Source organism: Capra hircus, chromosome 24 (assembly GCF_001704415.2).
Source record: "Capra hircus breed San Clemente chromosome 24, ASM170441v1, whole genome shotgun sequence".
NCBI lineage: Eukaryota > Metazoa > Chordata > Mammalia > Artiodactyla > Bovidae > Capra > Capra hircus.
Genome location: NC_030831.1, coordinates 57,058,218 through 57,073,246, shown reverse-complemented (window position 1 = coordinate 57,073,246; position 15,029 = coordinate 57,058,218).

Below are 15,029 nucleotides of genomic sequence, written 5' to 3'. Positions count from 1 at the left end.
CACTTTTCCTTAGGATATGCTACTGTATTTAAACTGGTGAGGAACAAATGTTTCTAACAAGAGAGCACCACCTAAAGGTTCCTGCTGACACTCAGGACCAGAAACTGTTGAGTAAAGACAACTGGTGGAGAGGAAATGGTTCTTAAGAACGTCCGGCGTGATAGCAAAATGTACCCTGAGGGAATCTAAATGTTTTACCAGTTGCTGCCCTCATATATGTGAACGAAGCTTAGGAAAATTTTAAGACTGCTTCTAGAAGTCTTGTCAGAATCTGCTAGTAAGTTAGAGCTGCAATAAAACTTGTGGTGCCTTTATAAATACACAAAGGCCTCACGAAACACTGAGAGGAAAACGAAGCATTGCAGGAAGAAGCAGAGATTGGGTGAGGCCCTTAAAATAAGCACTGTAAAATAATTTTCTTGACTGGAATACTCTTTTTCCCAAAGATTATAAATGTCTTATAAGCATATGAAAACATCCTCAATATCATCAGTCGAAAGAGAAATACAAATCGAAACCATAATGAGATTCCACTTCACACCCACTAGAATGACTATTAAAGTGTTGACAAAAATATGGAGGAATTGTAACCCCCCCCCCCAATCTATTGCAGATGGATATGTAAGACACTGAACCCACTCTGGAACACAGTTCGGCAGTTCCTCACAAGTTAAACAGAATTTCCAGATGACCCAGCAATTCTCCTAGATGTGTGCAGTGTGTAGACACATATATCCCCAAACACTGAAAACAGGTACTCAAATACTTAAGCACCTGAATGGCCACAGAAGCACTATTTACAACAGCCAAAAAGGTAGAAACAGGGTCTTCCCTGGTGGTCCAGTGGTTAAGAAGCTGCCTGCTAATGCAGGAGACACAGGTTCAAACCCTGGTCCGGGATGATTCCACGTGCCACGGGGCAGCGAAGCCCGTGTGTCACGGCTGAGCCCACATGCCCTAGAGTCCATGCTCTGCAACAAGACGAGCCACCGCAGCGAGAAGCTCAATCACCCCAACCGGAGAAAGCCAGCACATGGCAGCGAAGACCCAGCGCGACCAAAAGTAAGTAAGATCTTTACCTTTTTTTAAAGGTAGAAACAATCTGGGGATTCCCTGATGGCTCAGTGGTAAAGAATCCACCTGCCAACGCAGGAGGCCCTGGTTCCATCCCTGGGTCGGAAAGATCCCCTGGAGGAGGAAATGGCAACCCACTCCCGGATTCTTGTCTGGGAAATCCCACAGACAGAAGAACCTGGTGGGCTACAGTCTGTGGGGTTGCAAAAGCATCCGACACCACTTAGTGACTAACCAACAGCAAGAACAACCTAAATATCCACCAACAGGTAAACAAATGGAGTATAGCCATATAATGGAATACTACTTTGCCATAGAATGAGGTCAGTTTAAGATAGTGACATAGGAAGACCCTGAATTCACTTCCATCTGCAAACACACTGAATCTGTAGTTACACATGGAACAATTTCCTCTGAAAACAAATCAAAAACAACAATGTGCTAAGGGACTCAAGGAAAAACACAGCAGGTGGGAAGAGCTGAGACACAATTTTACTGAAAAAGCCCACCCCTGGTACCCTAAACTCAGAGCTGCTCCACGAGGAACACAGGCTATAACTCACGTCAGGCAACCCAACATTTAAGGCCTGCACCTGAGACAAGGCCCGGACACATCCAGCTTTGAAAGCCAACGGGACTCACATCTATAAGACCCAAAGGTCACGGCAAAGAGAAATCGCTATTAAAGAGCTCATCCCTTCAGACTCGCCTGCACCAGGGCCCAGCAGAGATGGGGCCAACCGAGATGCACCGGACTTTATGTAAGAGGCTTACTGCTTATGTTCGAGCGTTGGTCCGAGGGGCAGGCCGTCTGGTTTAACACCTGTCTGGGGGCCTGCAGGGGCACCCTCCCAGGACACAGGCTGGCAGACACCATCTTTGTTGGCTCCCTCTGTCTCACTCCTGCTGGCAGGACACCATCCTTTTTATTCTTTTTACTCTAGGTTTCCTTTTCTCCCCGCAGCTGGCACCATCTTTATGCCCTTCCTATGCTGCAGTCGAGAGCACCAGTGTGTCTCAGGAGGGAGCTTTCACATGTATCTGGTATCGTGCTTTACATCAGGTACCCTGGTTTTTGTGACTACAGCTTAGGGGACACCCTTGATTATCTGGCTGTGGTGCCAAGTGGGGCTTATGCTCAGTAGGTCCCACAGGACTGTGACCAACAGAGAAAGCTTTTCACCAGCTCCCACCTCCAGGGCACAGCAAGAGGCAACAGTCTGTGAAGTCGTACTATGAGAGTCCCACTACCCTATCTCACTCTCTCTTAGTAGTTGACTTCAATACTGCAGTTTCATGAATGGATAGATCACCAGACAGGACACCAATAAGGAGACATTTGTTTTAAACAATATGTTAAAGGAAACGGATCTAACAGATACACACAGACCATTTCATCCAAAAGTAACAGAATAGATGTTTTTCCTAAGTGCACACGAAACTTTCTAAAGGGTAGATCATATGTTAAGCCACAAAACAAGTCTTCTTAATTTAAGATGACAAATCATACCAAGCATCTTTCTGTCCATGGTGGTATGAAACTAGAAATCACAAGAAGAAAACTGGAAAAAAATCACAAATATGTGAACTTTAAATAAAATACTACTGAACAACCAATGAGTCGATGCCAGTGATGTGATATACACAGAGAAAACTTCAAAGACTCCACCCACAAAACTGTAAAAACTAATAAACAAAAAATAGTTAAGTTGCAGGATATAGTGTCAATACAGCCGACTCTTGAACAGCGAAGGTTTGCACTGAATGAATCCACTTATATGTTACTTTTTTTCAAAAAATACACCATAGTACCATACGGTCTTGACAGCTGAATCTGTAGATGCAGAGGGCCAGCTGTAAAGTTATACAGATTTTTGACGGTGTGTGTGTGTGTCGGAGCCGAGGCGGTACTGGGGGATGTCGGTGCCCAACCCCCGTGGTATTCAAGAGTCTGCTGCTACTGCTCGGCCACGCCTGACTCTTTCTGACCCCATGCACTGCAGCCTGCCAGTGTTCACTTTCTCCACATCCTTGCCAACATCTGTCATTTGTTGTCTTTTCGAGAACGGCCATTCCAACAAGTGGGAGGTGGTATCTCACTGTGGCTGTGATTTACGGTTTCCTGATAATTAGTGATGTGAAGTATCTTTTCATGTACCTGTTGGCTATGTGTGTCTCTTTTGGAAAAATGTCTATTTTTTAATTGTTTTTTGGGGTTTTTTTCCTGTTGAATTGTAGGCATTCTTTATATATCTTGTATATTAACCCCATATAGAAAATGACTGGCAAGTATTTTCTCCCGTTCAGTGATGTCTTTTGCTGCTCAGGAGCTTTTTAATTTGACACAGTCCCACTTGTTTGCTTTTGCTTTTATTGCCTTTGTTTTTGATGTCAAATCCAAAAAAAAAAAATGATCACCAAGACTGATATCAAAAAACTTACCACTTACATGTTCTTCTAAGAGTTTTATGGTTTCAGGTCTCATATTCAAATAGTTTGGTTCACTTTGAGTTAATTTCTCTGTATGATGTTAGATAGTGGCCGCAGCAGCCTACCCTAACTGACGTAAAATTAACCATCACGCTGGAAATGAGCAGTGAGCTAGCCCATCAGCAGTGTCCATCAGAGGCATCATCACTTTTTCATATTTATATGCAGAGAAGACATTTAAGCTGATCCCCAAATGAGCACGTATAACCCTGAAATCTATGGTAGTTTTACCATTGTTTTTGTTTTGTATAAAAAGAAAATCCGTTTTTCTGGTATTTTTCCAGTTGATGTGAAATTCATGTCACTTAAAAGTAACCATTTTAAAGTGTGCAAATCAGGCATTTAGGACATTAGCTCACAGTGCTGTGTAACCACGACAAAGATCAAGTTCCACAACATTTTCATTACAACAGACGAAAACCTCATACCCATTGTGCTGGTTAATTTTATGCGTCAACTTGGGTTGACAGATGGCCGAAGGAAGATTAGATTACTGACATGGCTGAACTGCTGACTGACTACCGACCTCCAGACTGCTTCCGTATGAGAACAATAAAGCCTTCCTTGTTTAAGCCGTGTTAGGGTTTCTGCTACTTGTGGCTGAAAGCAATTCTAAACAACACAATGCAAAAAATAACAGCAAATACACAAAAAGGAAGAAGTTTAAAGGAGGGAAAACGGTCTGAATACAATTAGATTAAAAAAATAAATTAGATGCATAATAATTGTGGGAAAGGAAATAAATCTACAATTGTTGAAAGTGATAATGGTTGTATTTTTGGAAAACACAGGAAGGTCAACTAAAGAACGTAAATTCAACAAGACAGTGGGAACAAAACAAACATAAGGATAACTTTCATTCATCAGCAACAACAAACAGGAGACATAATGGGGAAAAGATAGTACTGCTGACCTTTGAACAAGGCAGGGGTTGGAGAGGCTGGCCCCTGCACAGCTGAAAATCCACATAAAACTTGACAGTTGGGTCTCCATATCTGTAGTTCCACATCTATGGGTTTAACCAACCATGGACCACGCAGTACTGACTGCAATATTAACTTAAAAAACCAATCTTATCTAAAAAGCGGGCCTCCGCGGCTCCAGTCTGTGCTGTCCAAGGCCGGTGTTTGCTGCTACTGTTGTTCAGTCGTGTCCAGCTCTTTGCAACCCCATGACTGTGGCCTACCAGGCTTCTCCGTCCACAGGACTTCCGAGGCAAGAATACGAGAGTGGGTGGCCATTGCCTTCTCCACAACTATGTTTACAACTTCAAAAAAAAAAAAAGGATAAAATACTGAGGAATAAAGTTGACAATTAAGACCTATATGAACAAAGCTTTAAAACAGTAGTGAATTCAGAAGAATAGCTGAGCAACCGAAAGCCATGCTGTGTTCTTAGATAAGTTATAACACCGTAAAGAGTGGAGTCTTCCTAGTATATAAAAGGCATACGATCTCTATAAAAATGCCAGTAATTTTCTTTAATAGACAGACTCAAGTTCACATGAAAACTATTACAATAAAAGCCAGGAAACGAAAAGAGAAAGCAATGTGGAGAGACTACCCCTACCATATATTAGATCACAGTATAATTTAAAAAGCAATGTAAACAGTGTGATTCTGATGCATGATTATACGTCCTATGGAACAGTTTAGAAGGTCCAGAAAAAGCTCCAAACATACGTGGAAATTTACTACACATAAAGGTGAGATCAAAGGTCACTGGGAGACAGACAGGCTTTTTGATCAACAGTACTGGCACAACAGGAAAACAAACTGAATACCTTACACTACAGTAGAATAAATTTCAAGTAAATAAAAGATTTAAATGCAAAAACAGTCATAAAACCACTAGAAGAAAAACATGAGAAAATTCAAATGTAGACTGAGTAGAGAAAGGCTTTCTACTTAAGACTTGGGGATTCCCTGGTGGCCCAGCGGGTAGGACTCTGCGCATTCACTGAGGACCCAGTTTCAATTACAGGTCGGGGAACTAAGATCCCACAAGGCCCCTGGCACATCCAGAACAAAAAAGACTCAAAGTCCAAAGCCTCAAAAGAAAGACTCAGACTAGTAAGTTCAATATAAAAACGTAAACGCCTTCCTTATTTAAAAAAAGTACAAGAAGATAAATGGTAAAGTGGATAAAAATATATTTGCAACTCACGTCAAAAAGCTAATTATCCTAAAAAACAAAGACTTCCTTGGATCTGAAAGACTCCAACAATCCAACAGGAAAAAAATAAAATATGGGCAAAGCACACAAAGAAATCACAGCAAAAGAAATACAAATGGCTTTTACACACACACAAAAAGATGTTTAAGCTTATCTGTAATAAGAAAAATCCAAATCAAAATGATTTTAGTAGACCACCTTCACCTATCAACTTGGCAAAAAAGAAAAAGGTTGGCAATGCAATATTGATACTATGGCAAACAAACCCCCTATTTTATTACTGGTAGGAATATAAATTGATGAAACTCTTAGCAACTTAATCCTGTCTATTAAAATTTCAAATGCATATACTTTGTGACCTAGCAATCACATTTCTCAAATTTATCCTGCAGCTAAATTTTTCCCACAGGGGAAATGACACGTACAATTACTGTGCTGCAGCACTGTCTGTAAAAACACTGGCAGTGAACTAGAAATCCATCACAGGGGACTGGTTAGATGAAGCAGAGTACGTGCTGACGGTAGAACGCCATGAAACTGCAGCAGAGACTACCAGACAAAAAGATCGCCACGATTCACTGTTTCGTGAGAACAGCAGGTGCAGAACTGTGTGTGTGGCCACCTTTTATACACAAAACAACAGAGGAGAAGGAACTGAAATTGATCTACAGATTCACACACTCCCAATCAAAATTTCATAGGTTTCTTTACGGTAAGAACTGACAAACTGATTCTAAAATTCAAGTGGAAATGCCAAGGACCTAAGATAGCCAAAACGAGAAAGAAAAATAAAGTCAGAGAAGCTAGTATCACTTGATTTCAAGAATTATTATAAAGCTATATTCATGCGAAGATGGGCACGGTAAAGGACATAAATGGCAAGGACCTAATAGAAGCAGAAGAGACAAGAATACACAGAACCACACTAAACAAGTCTCAATGCCCCAGATAACCGCAAGGTGTGCTCACCCACCGAGGGCCAGACATCCTGCAGTGTGAGGTGGGCCTCAGGCAGCATCACAACGAACAAAGCCGGAGTGTGTGGAAAATCCTAAGAGATGATGCTGTTAAAGTGCTGCACTCATAGTCAAAGTCTTAGTTCTTAGTCGTGTCTGACTCCTTGTGACCCCATGGACCGCAGCCCACCAGGCTTCTCTGTCCACGGGGTTCTCCAGGCCAGAATACTGCAGTGGGTTGCATTTCCTTCTACAGGGGATCTTCCCAACAGAGGGATCAGAACCAGGTTTCCTGCACTGCAGGTAGATTCTTTACCATCTGAGCCACCAGGGAAACCCCAGCAAATTTGTAAACCTCAGCAGTGACCACAGGACTTTGCTGACAAAGGTCTGTCTAGTCAAAGCCATGGCTTTTCCAGTAGTCATGTATGGATGTGAGAGTTGGACTATAAAGAAGGCTCAGCACCAAAGAATTGATGCTTTCAAATTGAGATGCTGAAGAAGACTCTTGAGTCTCTTGAACAACACAGAGATCAAGCCAGTCCATCCTAAAGGAAATCAACCCTGAATATTCATTGGAAGGACTGATGCTGAAGCTCCAATACTTTGGCCACCTGACTCGAAGAGCCAACTCATTGGAAAAGACCCTGATGCTGGGAAAGATTGAGGGCAGGAGGAGATGGGGGTGACAGAGAACTAGATGGTTGGGTGGCATCATCAACTCTATGAACAGAGTTTGAGCAAGCTCCAGGAGACAGTGAAGGGCAGGGAAGCCTAGTGTGCTACAGTCCATGGGGTTGCAAAAAATCAGACATGACTGAGTTAAGTGAACAACAACTCCAAAAATTAAATAACAATGACAACAAAAGAAATTATATTTAAACCAAAAAAGGATAGTTTGAGTTGGTATTTTTTCCTACTTAAGTCATAAATCCTCTCAAAAGATTTCCCTAGCCCACATATTCCTCCCTAGACCAGCAGCCCTCCAAGGTTTACTGTGCCCCTTGGGTGCCTGGGAATCCCAAGCCAGGTGGTTTCCCGTTCATGGTTACTGAGAGCCGTGTTCTATCAGGCCATTTACACACACGTGTTTTCTCTGACCTCAGAAGAGTCTAACATCTTAAGAAAAAGGAAAGTGAAAGTGAAATTGCTCACTTGCGTCTGACTCTCTGTGACCCCATGGACCGAAGCCCACCAGGCTCCTCCATCCATAGAATTTTCCAGGCAAGAGTACTGGAGTGGGTTGCCCTTTCCTTCTCCAGGGGATCTTCCCAACCCAGGGATCGAACCCAGGTCTCCTGCATTGCAGGCAGACGCTTTACCATCTGAGCCCCCAAGGAAGCCCCCAAGGTCATGTCAAATAAATAGTAGCATCAATAATAGTTGAGAGGATTCAAAGCCCAGTACAGATTTACCATCCAATCAATTATCCGCTAAGATAAGCTCATTAGTAGGATGCATAGGAAGAAATAACTCTCAAAGTTCTTAAATTATCAGAAATTTGGCTTTGGGAATTCCTTGGCAGTCCAGTGGTTAGAACTCTTCGCTCTCTCTGCTGAAGGTTGGGTTCGACCCCTAGTTGGGGAATTAACTTTCTATAAGCTGAATAGTGGGTCATAAAAAAGAGAAAGAAGAGAAAGAAAAAAAATGGTCTCAAAACTTTTTTGGGAGCCATATGGCTTGTGGGATCTTAACTCCCCAACCAGAGATCAAACTTACGTCCCTTGAAATCGAAGTAAGGAGTTATAATCACTGGACTGCCAGGGAATTCCCCAGCCTCAAAAGCTGAATCAAATTATAATGAAAGTGTTTACAATAAATATAAGAGGAAGGGAAATTCTAACAGAAATCTAAACTTCCCAACCAAGTATGGTGGTGAAAAGGCCAGGGTGCTCTTGCCAAATTCAGGATCTATGTCACTCACTCCAGAATAACCTATGATCTCAATGTGCTGCATTCTCAAGGTGTCGTCACAAGCCCTGGAATGCTTCTGTTTCTTCCCACCGGGGATTAAAGATACTAGATCTGGACTGTAAAGCCAAGGAGCGAGGGCCCCACTAGCAGCTGGATCAGGAATCAATTCTTCAAAGTGATAAGAATCAAACTTTAGGCTAGAGGTCAATTTGCCAAATGGGACTCTTCTTGCAGGTTCATTACAAAACCGGTATGGAGCCAAGCTGCTTACGGAGTAAGCTAGCCTATGGAAATCCTATAGGAGGCTTCTAGTGATCATTCACTTTCAAATTCTCACCTACCCTCCGCTTATCTTGCGAAACCAACATAAAGTGTAGGCTTCTTGAAGAGTTTAATAGAGGTAACACTAAAGACTATTTCTAAAAATAGAGCTATGGTTCAAGTTTTTTAAAACTTGCATCAGGATTTCATCATTGTAAACATCCTGAGTAAATATTGGGGGCTTCCTCCAAGGTTCAGCAGGTAAAGAATCAGCCTGCAACACAGGAGACTCCGGTTCAATCCCTGGATCCGGAAGATCCCCTGGAGGAGGGCATGGCAACTCCCTCCAGCACTCTTGCCAGGAAAATCCCATGGACAGAGGAGCCTGACGGGCTACAGTCCATGGGGGCGCAAAGAACTAGACACGACTGAATGACTGAGGTAAATATGGACCCAGAAGAGCTCTTTTCAATTTACTGGGTTTGTCCAAGACTGGGATATTTAAGATTTTCTGACTTGGGGTGAAAATACTTTCACCTGGATCTGCTCCAACAGCAAACAATCCCCATCAACCAAGAAATTAACAGCTGGGCCTCTGAGACTCCCAGAGAACCCCCCCTCCCCCCCCCCCCGCAAGAGCCTCAGCTCCTACTAAACTGGCACCATGACTGCTCTTCAAAATTACCCGGAGGAGGTCCACCTCACTGCTTTCAGAGACATGATTCACTGCCTTGAAAGCTTCTCTGGCTCTTCTTCCATCTGATTCTGTCTTCCCCTTTCTTCAAGGCTACCCCAAATCCCATGTTATACACAGGACAACTCAAAGAAACGGGGGTTGACGTGTCACAGCACTAATCCTCACTTGGCAGAAAATCCAAATATAACTTTATAATCAACCATATGCAAATTCGACCACCCCCCAGAGTGTAGTACTGTAGTATGCTATTGCTATTATTGGCTAGCCCATAAGTCATGTCTGACTCTTTTGCAATCCCATGAACTGCAGCCCATCAGGCTCCCCTGTCTTGAGTGGGTTGTCATTTCCTTCTCCAGGGGATCTTTCTGACACGGGGATCGAACCTGCTCTCCTACATTGGCAGGCGGGTTCTTTACCACTGAGCCACCAGGGAAGCCAGCATTTTTTTGGGGAGGACGACTCATACTGGTTCAAACTCACGTTGTTCAAGACTCAAGCGTTGTACTTCTTACATTGAACTATAAGGTAAGGAAAGGTGGACGACTCATATTGGTTCAAACTCATGTTGTTCAAGAGTCAACTGTTGTATTTCTTACACTGAACTATAAGGTAAAGAAAGGTGTTGAAGCTGAAAAGTTGGTGGAGTTTTGAGACTCAGAAAGCTCCTATTTAATGGCCTGAAGCAAGAGAGAGGGCATTTCCTGAGAGTTGGGGCAGTGGAAAGGATCTGCAAAGTCTGAGATACTTGGAATACTGGCCAGAATTCACTGGGGGTGAAGGAGGGTGGGACAGGGGATTGGAGGGCCCACCAGCAGCCCTCAGCAGTTTGAAGGCTTGAAGGTTTGGTTTTGCAGGATCGTGAAACAAAAAAACAACGATTAACTATCAATACCATTTATGTTCTAATTCAGAAGGCTCTCCAGATGCCGAGCACATATTAGGCATTTCTGTGTAACTTGACCTCATATTAACCTCACAAAGGGAACCTTTCCAGGGGGTTGTAAGCATTTTACAGACGAAAACCCTGAGGCTCGGAGAGGTTAAAGAATGCAACCAGGGTCACCGAAGCACAGAGCAAGAGCCCCGCTTCTGGGGCTATCTGGCTTTAGAGCCCCATTATTCACCCTCCTTGAAGGACAGCTGGACTTCGAAATAATTTCATTCACTTTTAGGGAGACATGGTAAGATAAAGGTAGCAGCTGACAACCATGAAGGAGTTCTGGGAATCACGGAAATAAACTAACGAACAAATTGAAGTGCTTAAATTTAACTTACAAGGAAAAGGAAAGTTGTTTTTAGTTCCTTAAATCAATAGCTTCACCATAATCGTAACCCTACGTTTTTGTCTGCAATTTCAAACCAGTTTTAAATATTAAGCTTTTTTTTTTTTTTTTTGACTGCTTGACCGATTCGTTAACTAGCAAACAATTAACCTCCCCTCCCCGCTTTCCCCGACCCCGTTCCCGGTCCAGGGACGGGGAAACGTGCCCGAGAGATGCTCACAGGGATTTTCGCCTCTTCCCTCTCCGAAACTGTTTCGAGGAGCAAATAAACCGAGCGCAAGAGGCAGCTCTAATGAGCCCCGGTGAGTAAGTTCGGAAACAGCGCGCCGAGAGCGTCGCCCCGAGGACACCATGAGGCCCCCGCCTTCCCGCCGCACCTGGGCGGTGCGCGCGCACCCGGGAAAGCGCGCCCAGGGGTGGGAACGCGGATGCGCCCGGAGACAGCATGGCGGCTCCGGCGTCAGGATCCCGGAGCGCAAGCCGGCTACCGGCTACGGTGGCCCGCGGGGGCCCTGTTAGTGTTAGAACGCTGATCCCCGCTTTGGCTCCTAGTGGAGCGAAGGGGATTTCCACCCAGGGATGAGAAGAACCCTGAGCGGGCGCGGGGACGGAACAGCCAGGACCACCAGAAGAGGGCACCCCCAGCTGGCCAGAGTCGGAGGGAGAGAGAAGAGCAAGGCCATTCATTGAATTCCTTCATTCCCTCGTGAGCACCGGCAAACTTCGGTTAGGACTCTTTTCCGCGATGCTGTAGGGAAGTTCTGTTTCCGGAGAGATAGGCTGGGCGAAACCAGTCTGTCCAACAGCTAGTTATCAAGCACTTACTGAGTGTAAGGCTCTGTGCTAAGTGCCCCCAGAACGTATGAGCCCCTCGTCACTCTTCATTGAGTGTGTTCCCTGGTTAGAGAAGATGCTATGTACTGTGGAGATGGACAGGGCATATCCTAAGTCCACAGATGCTGGCCCTGTAGGCAGGGAGGGTACATCCTGTCTGGACGGTGACTCGCTCTATAGTTGATGGGCATGTTGCTTCCTCCTTTGGGGGTTAAAGGGCTTCCCTGGTGGCTCAGATGGTAAAGTGTCTGCCTGCAGTACTGGAGACCTGGGTTTGATCCCTGGGTCGGGAAGATCCTCTGGAGATGAAAATGGCAACCCACTCCAGTATTCTTGCCTAGAAAATTCCATGGACAGAGGAGCCTGGTAGGCTACAGTCCATGCGGTCACAACGAGTCGGACACGACTGAGCGACTTCACTCACCCTGGGGGTTAAATGCAATTCACCAGCCACCAGTGGGACACAGGGTCACCTCAAAGGTTAGTGTCCCATCAAGTCCGCAAATGATGCTTTTGAACTGTGGTGTTGGAGAAGACTCTTGAAAGTCCCTTGGACTGCAAGATCAAACCAGTCAATCGCAAAGAAAACCAGTCCTGAATATTCATTGGAAGGACTGATGGTAAAGCTGAACCTCCAATACTTTGGCCACCTGATGTGACGAACTGACTCATTTGAAGAGATCCTGATGCTGGGAAAGATTGAAGATGGGAGGAGAAGGGGCTGACAGAGGATGAGATGGTTGGATGGCATCACTGACTCGATGGACATGAGTTTGAGTAAGCTCCAGGAGTTGGTGATGGACAGGGAAGCCTGGCATGCTGCAGTCCATGGGGTCCCAGAGTTGTACACGACTGAGTGACTGAAGTCTTCAAAGTCAGTTTCCATTGTTGTCAGCTGGGTCCTCTGTAGTGGTAATCAGCCAGCCAGTTCAGCCCTGATGAAAGCCCATGTAGTTGAACCCATTCATAGCCTCCAGCCTGTTACTCTAGCTACTTTGTGTATGGTTTCTTTGTATGGGGGACTTGGAGGGTGGGGAAGGGAAAGCCAACATCCACAGTTTACAAAGACTTCTCTCCACCAAATGCCTTCTAAGGGGTGTTTATATGGAACAAGATATCTTCACATTACTAGCCCATTCAGAAAAATTCATCCACGTACCTCCCCACCGGACCACCATACCTAACCTCTAATCTTGTTCCTTCTAAGCCGGATTAACTGGTCAACCCTTTAGCCAGTGTCCATCAGTCCCTCATGCTACCTAAGTAGTCCCCTATGCACCTAAGTAGTAAGCCAGTCATCCACTGAGAGTTCTAGCATCTGAGACAACTCCCATTTGAAACTTTTTAAAAACTATATCTTTATTTTTGATTTTATCTATTTATTGGCTGCACTGCACAGCATGTGGCATGTCCCTGACCAGGGATCAAATCTGTGCCCCATGCGTTGGAAGCACAGAGTCTTAACCACTGGACGGCCAGGGACATCCCACCTCTGTCTTTTCAGAGCCGCACCTGAACAAGGCTGTAATACTGGCTTGTGCCAGCCTATTAGGCAGGTGTCAGAGACTGGATGTGTGGAAATCCCGAGTCTGTGGGTGTGGCTTGGGGAAGAGGCAACAGTGCCATCAAAGCAGGTGCTCTGGGAATCTTCAGGCCCAGTCTTACAGACACACTTTCTTTCCTCTTTAGGGTGGGATATCTCTGTGTGCACCAATTTTATGGATCAGATGACACTCAATTCATGAAGGACAGTTCAGATGATAGTCTGTGGCCTTCAGGTGAAGGTGCAGCCAGCCTGCCATGAGGGAGCTGGAGCAGGAAGTACCCGAGCTCACCCCATCCCCGCCAGTGCTCCCCACTGGCTACATCCGCCCAAAAGACAAGAGAGCCCATTGATGTGTCTACATGAGCCAGCCTCTGGGGTCTCCGTGCAGGGTGAAGAGGACAAATTCACTGGTTGGGCTGTGATGGCAGCCTCTAAGATGGCCCCCACTTACCTCCGCCCCCTGGAATTCACCCCCTGTGTAATCTTCTCCCATTTTGTAGTAGGGCTGGTCTGTGCGACCAGTTAAAATACCGCAGAAATGATGAAATGTCATTCGTTGGTTGGGTTATGAAAAGGCACTACAGTCTGGGTTTTAGTTGCTGTGGCATGTAGCTTTCCTAAGATGGTCCTGGGATCCCTGCCACCTCCTGGGATTCATGCCCTCGTGTACAACTCCTTTCCTGGAGTGTAGGCTGGACCAAGTGACTCAAATCTAAGGAACAGGATATGCAAAAGGGATGGGAAACCAAGGACCGTGGCTTCCATCTGGCCTGCACACCCACTTGCCTTCTTGCTCACTTGCTATGATGAAGAACACTGCCCACCGGAAAAGCCTTCGTGGCAAGGAGCTGAGGGAGACCTCCGGCCAAGAGCCTGCGAAGAACTGAGGCCCTGAGTCCAACAGCCTGAGGAACTGAGTCCTCCTGACAGCAACAGGGGCGTGTGGGAAGAGCATCACCTAGGCGAGACTTCAGGATCTCAGACTCCGCTCACTTCGGCAGCGCGTCTCCTAAAACTGGAATTGTAGCAGAGATTAGCATGGCCCCTGTACGAAGATGGCACACACATCTGTGAAGTGTTCTGTATTTTTGTGTTATCTCACAACTTTCATCACAAACTGCTAAAAAACAATCTTAAATGAGCTCCAGATGACACCTTGATGGCAGCCTTTTTAGAGACGCAGCGTCTGAAGCCTCAGCTAAGCCTTGCCCAGATTCCTGGTCCACAGGCAGTGTGAGAAAATGACTGTCACTTGCAGTTTGGGGGTAATTTATTTTACAATATAGAATATAGGCAACCAATACAGTCTTGCTGCCTCTATCCCTCCCTCCACTTACTTCTGGGGAAAGTCAGCTGTCCTGTCATTGAGGAGCCCACCTGATATGAAACCACAGCCACCTGCCAAGAGCCAGATCCTCACCTACCCAAGCCACCAGGTGACTGCACCCCTGGTTTAGAAGAGACCCTGGGTCTGAATACTGCCCACCCCCCACCCACTCCCCAGTGCTTCAGCCTCAGAAGCTACCTGAGATAATACATTTATCTTTCGGCTGTAGGCAACTAATGCATGGGCAAAAGCATTCAACAAAGAGGGAAGGGAAAGTCCATGAAACTGGGTGAAATATTCTTAGAGTCATCTGGTTTATAATTTTGATAGACTCTGAGCCTACCTATGGATTTATTTTCATAACCAAAGTATGTTTTCCTTTGACTCAGAGACAAACTCTGGTATACCAGTAAGTTGAGAATGATGACCCTAGCCACCCTTTATTTACTACCTGTGACTGCTGGGCCCTGAA